At 47.2% G+C, this 15,807-nt stretch overlaps 4 pseudogenes; all 4 read right to left on the bottom strand.

Annotated features, from left to right (window-relative positions):
- Positions 1–965: 965 nt before the first annotated feature.
- On the bottom strand, positions 966–1,084 carry LOC143957648 (5S ribosomal RNA; annotated as a pseudogene).
- A 101-nt stretch (positions 1,085–1,185) lies between these two features.
- Positions 1,186–1,304, bottom strand: LOC143957508 (5S ribosomal RNA; annotated as a pseudogene).
- A 6,994-nt stretch (positions 1,305–8,298) lies between these two features.
- Positions 8,299–8,417, bottom strand: LOC143957305 (5S ribosomal RNA; annotated as a pseudogene).
- A 102-nt stretch (positions 8,418–8,519) lies between these two features.
- Positions 8,520–8,638, bottom strand: LOC143957653 (5S ribosomal RNA; annotated as a pseudogene).
- Positions 8,639–15,807: the final 7,169 nt, after the last annotated feature.

Genomic DNA, 15,807 nt, shown 5'->3' with positions numbered 1-15,807 from the left:
CCTCTTGAAAAATGCCAAAACCCTGGGAAACAAGCGAAAAAAAACAGGTCAACGCCAAGAACATAAGAAGAAGAATACGGCACCTGGTATTCCAAGGCCGTCTCCCATTCAAGTACTAACTAGGCCCAACCCTTCTTAGCCTCTGAGATCAGAAGAGATAGGGTGCTTTCAGGGTGATGTGGCTGTAAGCGATCTCTTTAGGCACTCTCAACCCTCTTGACAAATGCCAAGATGATCACTTTGGGAAACAAGCGAAAAAAACAGGTCAACACCAACAACATAAAAAGAAGCCTGCGGCATCTGGAAAACCCAGGCGGTCTCCCATCCAGGTACAAACCAGGCCCAACCCTGCTTAGCCTCTGAGACCAAGTGAGATTGGGCGCTTTCAGGTTGTTGTGCTCGTAGGCAATTTCTTTGTGCACTCTCAACCCTCTTGACACATGCCAAGATGGTCACCTTGGGAAACAAGGCAAAATAAAACAGGTCAACGCCGACAACATAATGAGAAGCCTACGGCACCTGGTATTCCCAAGCTGTCTCCCATCCAGGAACTAACCAGGCCCATCGCTGCTTAGCCTTCGAGATCAGATTAGCTTCTGAGATCAGAGGAGATCGGGTGCTTTCAGGGTTATGTGCCCATAGGCAATCTCTTTGGGCATTCTCAACCCTCTTGACAAATGCCAAGATAGTCACCTTGAGATACAAGATAAAAAAAACAGGTCAATGTCAACAGCATAAAAAGAAGAATACGGCACCTGGTATTCCAACGCCATCTCCCATCCAGGTACTAACTAGGCCCAACCCTTCTTAGCCTCAGAGAAGAGAAGAGATAGGGCTCTTTCAGGGTGATGCTGCTGTAAGCGATCTCTTTGGGCACTCTCAACCCTCTTGACAAATGCCAAGATGGTCACCTTGGGAAACAAGCAAAAAAAAAAAAACGAATCAACGCCAACAACATAAAAAGAAGTCTACGACACCTGGTATTCCCAGGCGGTCTCCCATCCAGGTACTAACAAGGCCCGACTCTTCTTAGCCTCCAACATCAAACGAGACCGGGTGCTTTCAGGGTGATGTGCGCGTAGGCAATCTCTTCAGGCACTTTCAACCCTCTTGACAAACGCCAAGATGGTCACTTTGGGAAACAAGTGAAAAAAAAACCAGGTCAAGGCCAACAACATAAAAGGAAGCCTACAGAACCTAGTATTCCCAGGTGGTCTCCAATCCAGGTATTAGCAAGGCCCAACCCTGTTTAGCTTCTGAGATCAGAGGAGATCGGGCGCATTCAGGGTTATGTGCCCATAGGCAATCTCTTTGGGCATTCTCAACCCTCTTGACAAATGCCAAGATAGTCACCTTGAGATACAAGCGAATAAAAACAGGTCAATGTCAACAACATAAAAAGAAGAATACGGCACCTGGTATTCCAACGCCATCTCCCATCCAGGTACTAACTAGGCCCAACCCTTCTTAGCCTCAGAGAAGAGAAGAGATAGGGCTCTTTCAGGGTGATGCTGCTTTAAGCGATCTCTTTGGGCACTCTCAACCCTCTTGATCAATGCCAAGATGGTCACCTTGGGAAACAAGCAAAAAAAAAAACGAATCAACGCCAACAACATAAAAAGAAGCCTACGGGGCGTGACCGGAAGTCGACCCGGATGGCAGCCTAATCCTCTCGCTCTCCCTCCAGCCTCCGCTCTACTGCACCTACGGGGATAATCCAGCCCCATCCGATGGGGAAATCCAGGGCCACAAGGTCCTCCAGCTCCAGGGGACCTCTCGCTACCTCGTTGGGCACCGCCACGGACCTCCGGTCCTTCTTTTTAATGACGGAGGTCCCGACCGATAGACCTCCCAAAATGGCGCCGGCGGCCACAACCGCCCTGTCGCGGGCTCCTTCTCCGGCCCGCAGGGCCCATCCGAGCCACCAGCACGGACCGGGGGATCGAGGGACACCGCGGCAGACATCCCCGGCCCCGGAGGCCTCCGGTGCGGTGAGTCGATCCCCGGTCCCCCCCGCCTCTGAGGCCGTCCAGCTAGGCCTGTGGCCTACCACGCCACCCACGCCGCCACCAGGGCACACGACCAGGCCCCTCCTGGGATCCTCTCTATCCCCATGCTGCTCGGCACCACAGTCCCCCCCCCCCGCCCGCCTGCAGCTCTGGACGCCAGCGGGGGGTCCCGTGCGAGACCGGACGGATCAGGGAGGGGGGTGGACTAGGCCTGGGGCCCTCTGGAAGTAGGTCCCCCCTTCCTCCGGACACTCAGTGCTCTCCGGCTCTGCCTAGGATGCTCCGGACGCCCCCAGACACCTGTGCTGTATCCGAGGGGTCCCCCCTCTCTTTTGCTGCTGAGGACTTCCCCCCCCCCCCCCGAGGAGCCACTATCCTGGGCGTACCAGGGGCCCGGGGGAATGGACGGACCCCTGCTGAACCCTGTCTCGGGGTCGCCCCCTTCTAAGACTCAGAAAATGGGTCCCTCGGGGCCCCCCTCCCCCCCCGCCGCGGCCGCAGGGGACAACCAGGGGTGTCAGCATACCCTGGGGGACCCGTAGCCCTTCCTCCCCAGGATGACAGGGGACGATACCGGCCACCTCTCTTGGTCCATACCTCTGAGTGGACGGGGGTGTGGGATTCTCCCCCTGAGCATGCTCCCTCCTCCTGCACTGCTGGACCTGTGGACCCTAGACCACTGTCGCCACGTCATCACATGGTTCGGGACGATCCGGGAGACTTAACCACGCCACCACTGCACCCTCAATGGCAGTTATACTTACAAGCGATCCCTACCAAAGAGGATTTTAAACAATTGATTGAAGATGTCAAATCCACGTGTCGGGCGGAAATACAAATGCTCCACTCTGGCCTTAAGCACCTTGCGGACCGGGTGGAGATGGCTGAGGAGGAGATACAAGAGGCCAAGATATCGGTCCACAAGACCCAAACGCAAGGGGCTGAACACCATCTGTTCCTGAGAGATATGCAGCATCATGTGGAGGACTTGGATAACAGGGGGCGCCGGCATAACATCAGAGTGCGAGGGGTCCCGGAGTCTGAGGGCCCGGAGGACGCTCAGATTATCTTGCAGGAATTATTTAACACTCTCCTTGGAGAACCCCCCACTAAATTTATTGAGATGGACAGAGCTCATAGGGCCCTACGCCCCAAAAATGCTAACTCTGGCCCCAGGGACATTATCTGTAGAGTCAACTCGTTCCACCTTAAAGAAGATATTCTGAGACAAGCCCGTTTAGTCCGTGAGGTGACTTTCCGGAACCACCCAATGCAACTTTTTCCGGACCTCTCCTGGATTACGCTGCAAAAACGTAGACTTCTCCAACCCTTGCTCCGTACCTTGCAAGACGCCCAGATCCCTTACCGATGGGGTTTCCCATTTAGCCTCACTGCCAAACATCAGGGCAAATCGGCCTCTCTGCGGTATCCTGAAGATCTGCCGACTTTCAGTGAAGATCTGGGCATCCGCCCCCCCGGATCCCCGATTGGGACCTTATCGCTACTCAACCCACACCTCCGACGCTGTGGCAGAAGGTTCCTTCACGCCAATGACCCAGAAACTGGGAAACGCAAAACAAGTCTAAGCGACAGGGCCCTGGCCTGAATGAGGAGACCTGGACTCCTATGTGACCGCCGGGCCCACGTCTCGTGCGCTGGGTCGGGTGGCCCCCTGGGAATCCGTGCAGACCCGGATGACCTTTTTAACCGGGGTCGAATATTGCCCTATGTTTGGTCCAATTATGGGCCCATGTTTTCTTTGCGATACCTTTCTTGTTGTTCTAACGTTTTTCTCCCTTCTCTCTCTTTCTATCTCCCCCTCTCTTCTCTCCTCTGTCATCATTCCGCTGTCTGCAGGGACTGGAAACGTAGTGGCGGGGCCCTACGGCCGGAAAACGTCTGCTCCTGGCTCCTGGCGGTCCCTCTTGGACGTTGCTACCGGGTAAGATTTATTAGACACAGACCGCACTCCTACCCCCCCCCCCCCCCAGACTTGACTGATGGCTAAGATTCTATCCATGAATGTCCATGGCCTAAATTCAAACCGGAAACGGCATCTGGCACTAAGGGAGTTTAAACAGTCGGGGGCAGATATTGTCCTGGTTCAGGAGACACATTTTGACAGGGGGGGATCTTTTGCCTTCGCCTCCAGGAGCTTCCCGCTTGCGTATCAATCCTCGGGGTCCCATAAGAGAGCAGGGGTGGCTATCCTGATCCGACAAGGAGCACCATTTACTTATACTGATCATTACAGCGATCCCCGGGGGGGCTTCCTGATACTTAAGGGTACGTGGCAGTCACGACCGATTACCCTGTGTACGCTATACGCTCATAATGTCCATCAGCATAGCTTCCTCTCCAGGGTTTTTGCACGTTTATTTAAAGAGGACCATGGCTATCTGGTGGTGGGGGGAGACTTTAATTTGGCTCACTCGGCCATGGCTGATCGTCAGATGGCGCCCACCCGCGTGTCCTCGCCCAGAGCCCTCCGGGACTCGAGGCTTTTTCGGCAGCTTACTCGCCGTTATGCACTGTTTGACGCCTGGCGAGCTCTCCGTCCTGGGGATCGGCAGTACACATACTACTCAGCCCCCCACCATATGCACTCTCGTATTGATTATTTCTTTACCAATAATGCTACGTTGAGAGCGACGCGTGGCGCGTCTATCCTGCCGATCTCCTGGCCCCCCGGTAACTCGGCCATATAACTGGAAGCTGAACACTTTCCTTCTGCAGCACCTTCCCTCCCAATCGGAATTAGCCTCGACCCTGCGCCACTATTTTGTTGAGAATTTGACCCCAGACGTCCCCCTCCCCACTGTGTGGGAAGCCCACAAGGCGGTAATGCGTGGTAGATGCATTGCGCTTTCCTCGGCCTTGAAGCGGGATGTCGCGGCCACCAAGCTAAACACCGAGAAGGAACGTAGACAGTTAGAACAGAAACTGCAGGCCTCACCGACAGTGCCACTTCTTAGGAAAATTGTCAATTTGCGCATGGCGCTTGCGGACCTGGCGCTTCGCCGGGTTGAGAAAGCTCTGCTGAGGATCAAACAGACGTACTATGATAGGGGCAATAAGGCACACTCCCTCTTAGCTAGGAAGCTCAAAGACAAAACTCTTCTCTCCACCCCGCACCAGATCAAAACTAAAACTAAAGCGGTTGTTTCCCACCCCAAAGACATAGTTGATACGTTTGCAGGCTTTTATGCGGAGCTCTATAATAGTCCTGACATCCCTAGTAACCCTGTGTCGGTGGAGATTTTGCAGCGTATACAGCAGTACCTGTCCGACAGCACCATCCCCAATATTAGTGAATCGGACTTGCTCATTTTGAACATGTCCATCACGGAGGAAGAAGTGGAACGGACCATCAAATCCCTCCCCGCACATAAATCCCCGGGTCCGGACGGTCTGCCCTACAAATACTATAAGGCATTTTCCCCCCTCCTGACCCCGCACATGAGTAGCCTCTTTAACGCTTTTCTACAGAATACACTCGTTCCCTCGGATATGCAACGCTCCTTCCTTACCTTAATCCCCAAGCCAGATAAGGACCCCAGCCTTTGCGCGAATTATAGACCCATTGCGCTGTTGAACGCAGACCTGAAAATTTTTACTAAATTGTTATCTCTGCGCCTTAACAGGGTCCTACCCTCCCTGATCCACAAGGACCAAGTGGGTTTTGTCCCCCTCTGCCAAGCAGGGGATAACACCCGGAAGGTAATAGACCTGGTCGACGTGGCGAACAGGGAGGGAGTGTCGTCCTTGCTCCTAAGTTTGGACGCAGAAAAGGCATTTGATAGATTGGGGTGGCCCTTCCTGTTCGCCACGCTGACCCACATAGGGATGGAGGGACCTTTTTTGCGGGCCATACAACATCTTTACTCCAACCCATCTTCTCAAGTAAAGACCCCCTTTGCCACCTCTTCACCCTTTTCCATCTCTAACGGTACGCGTCAGGGATGCCCGCTGTCACCCTTGCTATTCGCCCTCTGTATCGAACCCCTGGCGGCGTCCATTAGGCGGAACCAAGCTATTAGAGGGGTTCCGGTGCGAGGCCAGGAATTTAAGATTTCGCTATTTGCGGACGACGTAATTCTTACCCTTACCCAACCCAGGATATCCCTGCCCAACCTGCATATGGAATTAGATCGTTACAGTGCACTATCGGGCTACAAACTTAACGCGTCGAAGTCAGAAGCCCTTCCAATTAACATCCCACCGCTGGAGGTGGACCATCTACGATCTAACTTTCCCTACCACTGGAAGTCCACTTCCCTTCGGTACCTGGGGGTAAACATCACCCCAACCTATACCTCCCTCTATCAGGCAAACTATCCATCCCTTTATGGAGATATTAGGCGTCTGCTTTTACAATGGCGGAAACACCAAATTTCTCTTCTTGGTAGGATAGCCTCTGTGAAAATGGCAATCCTCCCCGAAACTCCTCTATCTTTTTCAGACCCTCCCCATTCCCATACCCTCTTCCCACCTGAAAAAATTGCAAAGGGACCTACTTCGATTCACGTGGAACTATAAAAGGCACAGAATACCTCGCTCGGTCATGACCGCCTCCCGATCGGATGGGGGTTAGCGTTCCTGGATCTAGTCAGGTACTATCAGGCTGCCCAACTCCGCGCGGTTGCTTCTTGGTTTACCCAGAGGTCTCACAACCGCTGGTCGGAAATTGAATCCTGGTGGTTGGCCCCTATACACCCTAACAGTATGCTCTGGAGTGCGGCGGCATTGGTTCCCCAGTCCCAACTGTTGGGCCCCATGTCCCATCTGCAGAGCCTATGGCGTAGGTCCTCCAAGGCGTTTGGCCTGACCTCGGATAAATCGCTCCTGACCTCTTTTATATCCAACCCTCAAGTGCCAGATAGCCTATCCCGCCAGATGCAACACCCTTGGTCCTCCCGGAACCTCTTCCATCTGAGATCTCTGGTGGACCCCAGATCTAGGAGACTACTGACTTACACTGAACTCCAATCTCGGTTTGACCTCCCCGGCAGAGCTTCTGTAGTTATTTACAAATCCGTCACTTTGCCCAGACCATCTCATCAGACCTCCGTTTCTCCCCGCCTACCTCATTTGAAATAGTTGTTTCAGCAGGTACGGCACAGAGAGGGATGATCTCAGATATTTATAAAATACTTAAAGCCTTTCCTATGGGTCTTAAAGGCAAACATACATATATGCTTAAATGGGAGGAAGCTCTGGGTGAAGTGTTCACGGAGGAGCAATGGCAGGTGATTTGGTCACAGGCATTCAAGAGCTCCATGTGTACGCTCTACCAGGAGAATGCATACAAAATTGTATTCTTCTGGTACATGACCCCGGATGTCCTACACGCTATTTACCCTTCTACAACAGACCGGTGCTGGCGCTGTGTGGAGCATAAGGGCACCCTCCTGCACATATACTGGCAATGCCCCCGTATAGTCCCCTTCTGGTCAGAAGTCCGTACTCTCCTGGCCAGTGTCCTGGACCAACCCCTGGACTTGAACCCCAAGCACTTTTTATTGGGAGTCCCTTTCCCAAAACTGTCCAGATCCCTACAGAAACTATCCCGACATATCCTGACCGCAGCGCGGTGTCTTGTTGCACTTCATTGGAAAAGGACGCACCCCCCTACCCCGGACGCATTATACGCTCGAATTAGAGACGTGGAGCTTATGGAGAGGATGACCGCCAGGATACAGGACCGGCTGGAAGCGCATGACGTGGTTTGGAATCCCTGGACTCTTAAGGGCGATCGACCCTGACAGGCAAGCAGAATATTTCGGATGACTACCCATCTCTATTCCCCCCTTTTCCTCCCTACCTTTCTTTCTACCCTTTTTGGTATCCCCCTCTTTTCGCCCCCTCTTCCCCCCTTCTTCTTTTTCTTTTTCCCTTTTTTCTCCTCTCTTATTTCTATCTTTCTTCCAAACCCCCCCAAGGGAGGGTGTTTGACTGGGTTAATTTGTAGTACAAGTATCTTACACTTTTAGTCGATACCTGTATCCTCGGAATGCCACTCTTCACTGGCTGTAGAGTTTTGAGGACTAGTTTATTATTGGTTGGACTTTATCCCTGACTTACATATGTTGCAGAACATACTGCCTGTGGATAGCTCTACCTGGCCTGGTTTGTACCTACTCCAAGTGGCTATATTCTGTAGGCCGATAAGCTCTTATTGTATGTTCCCTTTTTTCTCCTTTGGCTCCGCCACTGCTGTATTGAAGTGAATGATATGTAATGTTTCATCTTATAATAATAAAAAAGTTATTTGAAAAAAAAAAAAAGAAGCCTACAATAACTGGTATTCCCAGGTGGTCTCCCATCCAGGTACTAACCAGGCCCGACTTTTCTTAGCCTCCAAGATCAGACGAGATTAGGTGCTTTCAGAGTGATGTGGCCATAGGCAATCTCTTCAGGCACTCTCAACCCTCTTGACAACCACAAAGATGGTCACTTTGGGAAACAAGCGAAAAAAAAAAACAGGTCAACGCCAACAACATAAAAAGAAGTCTATGACACCTGGTATTCCCAGGCGGTCTCCCATCCAGGTACTAACAAGGCCCGACTCTTCTTAGCCTCCAACATCAAACGAGATCGGGTGCTTTCAGGGTGATGTGCCCGTAGGCAATCTCTTCAGGCACTTTCAACCCTCTTGACAAACGCCAAGATGGTCACCTTGGGAAACAAGTGAAAAAAAAAACAGGTCAAGGCCAACAACATAAAAGGAAGCCTACAGCACCTAGTATTCCCAGGTGGTCTCCAATCCAGGTACTAGCAAGGCCCAACCATGTTTAGCTTCTGAGATCAGAGGAGATAGGGCGCTTTCAGGGTTATGTGCCCATAGGCAATCTCATTGGGCATTCTCAACCCTCTTGACAAATGCCAAGATAGTCACCTTGAGATACAAGTGAAAAAAAACAGGTCAATGTCAACAACATAAAAAGAAGAATACGGCACCTGGTATGCAGAGAGAGAGGCTGGGTTACACAGAGAGGCTGGTGTATGCAGACTTGCTAGTGTATACAGAGAGGCTTGGGTATACAGAGAGCTAATGTATAAAGAGCAGCTAGTGTATACAAAAGACATCCAAGGGTATACAGAGAGACTGGTGTATGCAGAAGACCGGCTAGTTTATACAGAGAGGCTAAAGTGTACAAAACACAGGCTAGTGTATATAGATAGGCTAGATTATACAGAAGAATGTCCTGGGTATGCAGAGATGGAGGCTAGGGTATACAGAGAGAGACACTGTGTTACACAGAGAGGCTAGAGTATGCAGACTTGCTAGTGTATACTGATGGACTAGTGTATACAGAAGACCAGCTAGTTTATACAGAGAGGCTAATGTGTACAAAAGACAGGCTAGTTTATACAGATAGGCTAGATTATACAGAAGAACGTCCTGGGTATGCAGAGATGGAGGCTAGGGTATACAGAGAGAGAGAGGCTGGGTTACACAGAGAGGCAGGTGTATGCAGACTTGCTAGTCTATACAGATGGACTAGTGTATACAGTAGACCGGCTAGTTTACACAGAGAGGCTAATGTGTACAAAAGACAGGCTAGTGTATACAGATAGGCTAGATTATACAGAAGAAGGTCCTGGTTTATGCAAGAGATGGAGGCTAGGGTATACAGAGAGAGAGGCTAGAGTATGCATACTTGCTAGTGTATACAGGCGGACTAGTGTATACAGAAGACCGGTTAGTTTATACAGAGAGGCAAATGTGTACAAAAGACAGGCTAGTGTATACAGATAGGCTAGATTATACAGAAGAACGTCCTGGGTATGCAGAGATGGAGGCTAGGGTATACAGAGAGAGAGGCTAGAGTATGCATACTTGCTAGTGTATACAGGCAGACTAGTATATACAGAAGACCGGTTAGTTTATACAGAGAGGCAAATGTGTACAAAAGACAGGCTAGTGTATACAGATAGGCTAGATTATACAGATAGGCTAGATTATACAGAAGAACGTCCTGGCTATGCAGAGATGGAGGCTAAGGTATACAGAGAGAGAGGCTAGAGTACGCATACTTGCTAGTGTATACAGAGGACCGGCTAGTTTATACAGAGAGGCTAATGTCTACAAAAGACAGGCTAGTGTATACAAATAGGCTAGATTATAGAGAAGAACGTCCTGGGTATGCAGAGATGGAGGCTGGGTTACACAGAGAGGCTAGTGTATACAAGCTTGCTAGTGTATACAGACGGAGTAGTGTATACAGTAGACCAGCTAGTTTATACAGGGAGGCTAATGTCTACAGAAGACCGGCTAGTGTATACACATAGGCTGGATTATAGAGAAGAACATCCTGGGTATGCAGAGATGGAGGCTAAGGTATACAGAGAGAGAAGTTGGGTTACAAAGAGAGGCTAGTGTATGCAGACTTGCTAGTGTATACCGGTGGACTAGTGTATACAGAGAGGCTTGGGTATACAGAGAGCTAATGTATAAAGAGATGTTAGTGTATACAAAAGACAACCAAGAGTAGACAGTGAGGCTCGTGTATACAGAAGACCGGCTACAGAGAGGCTAATTTGTACAAAAGACAGGCTAGTGTATACAGATAGGCTAGATTATACAGAGGAAGGACCTGGATATGCAGAGATGGAGGCTAGGGAATCCAGAGAGAGACTGTGTTACACAGAGAGGCTAGAGTATGCAGAAGACCGGCTATTTTTTTTACAGATAGGCTTGTGTATACAGAAGGCAGTCTGGGGTAAACAGTGAGGCTAGTGTATGCAGAGAGGCTGGGACACCGAGACTATTGTAAAAAGAAGGCAGGCTAGTGTATATAGATTACGGGCACGTGTATACAGAAGACAGAGAGGCTAGTCTATATACACAGAGAGATTAATGTATACAGAAAAGCTAGCGTGTAAAGAAGACAGGACTTTATTTTTTGCTAATGCAACTACTTCTGAAACATGTAAAGTGCTTTTTTCATATTTTGGTGCTGTTAAAAAGTGTATAGCATAAGGATGAGAAAGGATAATAACTGGCAGAGGATGACATGGCAAAAAGACAAACTGCATTAGAAATGTGAATATGAATTAGAGATGAAATGCCAATCCCCACGGCTACGTTCAGCAAAGTGTGAGCAAAGCAGCTAAATATTCTGCAATAGCAGAGATTAAGTATTGCAGTCGAAATGAGATCGGAAGCGTTAGTGGCAGTAGCTCCAAAATGACTGAGAAATCATTTCATTACTAAATGTAAAAGTTATCCCGGTAGCACTGAGTGGACTGATATTAGATGAGTGATCGTTGTAGTACAAATTCAGTTTCCTATAGCAGAGAGATACCAGCTAAATGTGAGACGAGCAATTAAACTGTTCACGGTAGCATTGCATTACTCTTAATATGTGCAGCGTTCAAAGAAGCAATAAGATGGTTTTGTATTATCCTAAAATTAGCAGTATACGTAATAAAGGAGAGCCTGGATTTAGACATAGCAAACTCTATAATCTAATTTAGCAAAATTAGAAAGGATAATATTGAGACAGTATATACAGGTCGAGTTTAAGTGGAAATACACAAAATATATAGCTTACCTTTACATTGTTCAATAGAGCGTTGCAAAGTAATACCAAGGCAGAATGTCGGAATAGCAATTAGATGAGATGATTGCTGTAATCATGAAATATCAGCAACGACGTAACAAGGTTTCTATCGTTTTGATGATCCTTACGTGTCTTTAAGGATGAGAACGTATAATAACTGGCAAAGTATGATATGGCAAAGAGACAAACTGCATTAGGAATGTGAATGTGAATTAGAGATGAAATGTCAATCACAATTGGTTACTTACAGGTTACCATTAATATAGTTAACACGGCTACGTACAGCAAAGTGTGAGCTAAGCAGCTAAATATTACTTAATATTGCAGAGATTAAGTATTGCAGTTGAAAAGAGATCGGAAGCGTTGGTTGCAGTAGCTTCAAAATGACTGAGAAATCATTTCATTACTCTAAATGTAAAAGATATCCCGGTAGCACTGAGTGGACTGATATTAGATGAGTGATCGTTGTGGTACCAATTCAGTTTCCTATAGCAGAGAGATACCAGCTAAATGTGAGAAGAGCAATTAAACTGTTCACATCGGTAGCATTGTATTACTCTTAATATGTGCAGCGTGTAACGAAGCAATAAGATGGTTTTGTATTATCGTAAAATTAGCAGTATACGTAATAAAGGTGAGTAGGTAACCTGGATTTAGACATAGCAAACTCTATAATCTAATTCAGCAAAATTAGAAAGGATAATATTGAGACAGTATATACAGGTCGAGTTTAAGTGGAAATACACAAAATATCTAGCTCACATTGTTCAATAGAGCGTTGCAAAGTAATACCAAGGCAGAATGTCGGAATAGCAATTAGATGAGATGATTGCTGTAATCATGAAATATCAGCAACGACTAGGTTTCTATCGGATGAGAAAGTATAATAACTGGCAAAGTATGACATGGCAAAGAGACAAATTGCATTAGATATGTGAGATGGACATGAAATGTCAATCCCCATTGGTTACTTACATGTAAACGCGGCTACATACAGCAAAGTGTGAGCTAAGCAGCAAAAGGGTATTTAAGAGTAAATTGACGTAGCTTGAAAATTCCAACGTGTAAATCGTTCCATTAATTATGTTACGCACGAAGACGGCTTACACGGACTGTTTTCCGTTTCCACTGGTCATCGGCATAATGTATCAGTAACCATGAACATTAATAGTGATAGACAGCTTACATTAGGATGTATGCATGATGTGAATGTAAAATAGTTGCATTATGTGTTATTAATGTAATCAAACTGTATTGCTATGCTTTGCTACTGCAACCACTTCTCAGTCAAGTAAACCGTCCCACTGCTTTTCTCACATTTTGCTGCTGTTAAAAAATGTGTTGCAAACAATGGAAACGTTTATTTGTCATGACAACTGATACTGGTTGAGCAATAAAACTGTTTTATTAAGATGTAAGACTAGTTTTATTCTCTACATATAGACTTTTCAGAGAGTTGTATAATATAGGCGACCAATAGGACATTTAAATGGCTTAATATTGTAGGGAGGAAGTATCGCTGTTCAAAGGTAAGAGATTGAAAGATTAGCTTGAAAATGGCCGAGAAATAGTTGCGTTAGTCTAAATTTAAAGGATATGCCGGTACCAATGAGAAAGCTTATATTAGACTAGTTGATCTTTGCATTACACAATCCTATTATTATTATTATTATTAAGATCATAGTGCAGAGAGATACTCAGTTAATGTCAGAGATACTCGGTTAATATCAGAAAAGCAATAAAACTGTTTACATCGTTAGCGAGCGATAGTTACATAACTCTTAGTATGTGCAGCATGTCTGGTAGCAAATGGATGGTTTTGTGAACATTTTGCATTACCGTACAATTAGCGGTAGAACTCATCGAAGTGAATAGATGTAACCGGATTTTGAGATAGTACTCTCTATTTCTAATAAAATAAGTCAGGATGGTGTGTCAGGACTGTCACATACTCAATGTGACAGTTGATGTGGAGAATTACAAATATGCAAAATAGAGCAAAAGAGTACATGGTTTATTTATATGTATGATAGTTTTATTGCATGCTTGATGTGGATGATTAAAATCGTGTAGTGATCTATATTTAGCATAAGAATGAAAAGGCATAACATGGCAATGAGACAAACTCCATTAGAGATGTGAGCTAGATGAAATGATGAAATGTCTCTGTATAGCCCAGATTGTCTTCTGTTATCACTTAGCCTACCCTCTAAATTCACTAGCCTCTCTATATACACCAGCATGTTTACACTAGCCGGTCTTCTGCATACAATAGCCGGTCTTCGATATACACTAGCCTATGTTCTGAATACACTAGCCCGTCTTCTGTCTTCTGTATGCCCTAGCCTGTCTTCTGTATACATTAGTCTCTCTGTATAAACTAGCATCTCTGTATACCCCAAACTGTCTTCTGTAAAAACTTGTCTCTCTTTATAGCCCTTCTAGCCTTTCTTCTGTACACACTAGCTTCTCTGTATACACTAACCAGGCTTCTATATACAATAGCTTCACTCTATGCACTAGCCTCTCTGTATAATCTAGCCTCTCTATATACTCTAGATAGTGTTCTGCATCTCCGTAGTGGTAGCCTCTCCGTAGAAGCCAGCCTTTATTCTGTATTCACTAGCCTTTCTTCTGTATGCTGTAGTCTTCTATACCTAGCTTCTCTGTACACCCTTGCATCTCTGTAATACACTACCCACTAGACTCTCTGTATGCACTACCCAGTCTTCTGTATACACTGTCAGCTTTGATGTATACCCAAGCCTGTCTTCTGTATACACTAGTTTCTCTATATGCACTGTCCGTTTTGTATACTCTCGACCCTCTCTATACATTAACCTCTCTATATACACTAACATCTTTGTATATACTAGCCTCTCTTTAAATTAGCCTCTCTGTGTACCCCAGCCTCACTGTTTACTCTAGCATCTCTGTATACTCAAGCCTATCTACATACACGAGTCTTTATTCTGTATTCACTAGCCTTTCTTCTGTATGCTGTAGTCTTCTATATATACCAGCTTTTCTGTACACCCTAGCACTGTAACAGTGCTAGGTTCCTGTATTACAGAAACAGAACACCAGCAACAAGGTGTATACTGTGCAGGAGGCACACAACACCCACTCTAACTTCTGCACTGCAGATGCATGTATTGCAGAAATTGAACACCAGTAATAAAGGGTAGCTTCAGGTGTGTACTGTGCAGGAGGCACATAACACCCACTGTAACAGTGCTAGGTTCCCAAGCAGTAAAGACACTGTCCCTGCCTATCGTCCTCTTTCCCTGACCACCGCAACACACTATACAAGGCCGCCACACTGGCGGCCTTATATAGTGTGGGGTGTGTACTAAACCCCCCTGAGCTATAATTGGCCACAGGAATCCTGCCTGTGGTGAATTGTGGCTCTCCTCACAGAGGATGTCACATCTGTTCTTATTATATAGAACCTATTATGCTCCTCGTAAACTTTTTCAGTTTGGCCGAACGGCCGGACGCAAGTTGCCCCCGGTGCGGGAACATGGGGGGAGACATGATGCACATGTTTTGGAGATGCCCGAAGTTGATCCGCTACTGGACAGAGGTGACAGGAACCATTGATCGGGTGTTTGGAACCTCCACCAGGATGGAGGCAAAGTATTGTCTCCTGGGATTAGTTGAAGTAGTTGAAAACCCGGGAAGTAGCCAGATGGCAGTTCTGAGATGCCTATTTCAGGCAAGGAAACTGATTGCCCAACCCTGCTTAGCCTTCAATGTTGGCAATGACTTGGTTTTTTTCGCTTGTTTCCCAAGATGACCATGTTGGCGTTTGTCAAGATGGTTGAGAGGGCCCGAAGAGATCGCCTATGGCCCCATCACCTTGAAAGTGCCTGATCTTGTCTGATCTCGGAGGCTAAGCATTGTCAGGCCTGATTAGTAACTGGATGGGAGACCAACTGGGAATACCAGGTGCCGTAGGATTCTTTTTATGCTGTTGGCGTTGACATGGTTTTTTTTTCCGCTTGTTTACCAAGGTGATCATCTTGGCATTTGTCAAGAGGGCTGAGAGATCCCAAAGAAATCTCCTACGGCCACATCCCCCTGAAAGAGCCCGATCTCATCTGATCTCAGAGGCTAAGCAGGGTCCGGCCTGGATAGTACCTAATTAAAGGTGCCGTAGGAATCTTTTCATATTGTTGGCTTTGACCTGTTTTTCTTTCGCTTGTTTCCCAAGGTGACCATTTTAG

This window comes from Lithobates pipiens, unplaced genomic scaffold (assembly GCF_037356315.1).
Source record: "Lithobates pipiens isolate NorthernLeopardFrog02 unplaced genomic scaffold, aLitPip1_a1.2 Scaffold_52, whole genome shotgun sequence".
Lineage (NCBI taxonomy): Eukaryota > Metazoa > Chordata > Amphibia > Anura > Ranidae > Lithobates > Lithobates pipiens.
This window is presented reverse-complemented; position numbering and strand designations above follow the sequence as displayed.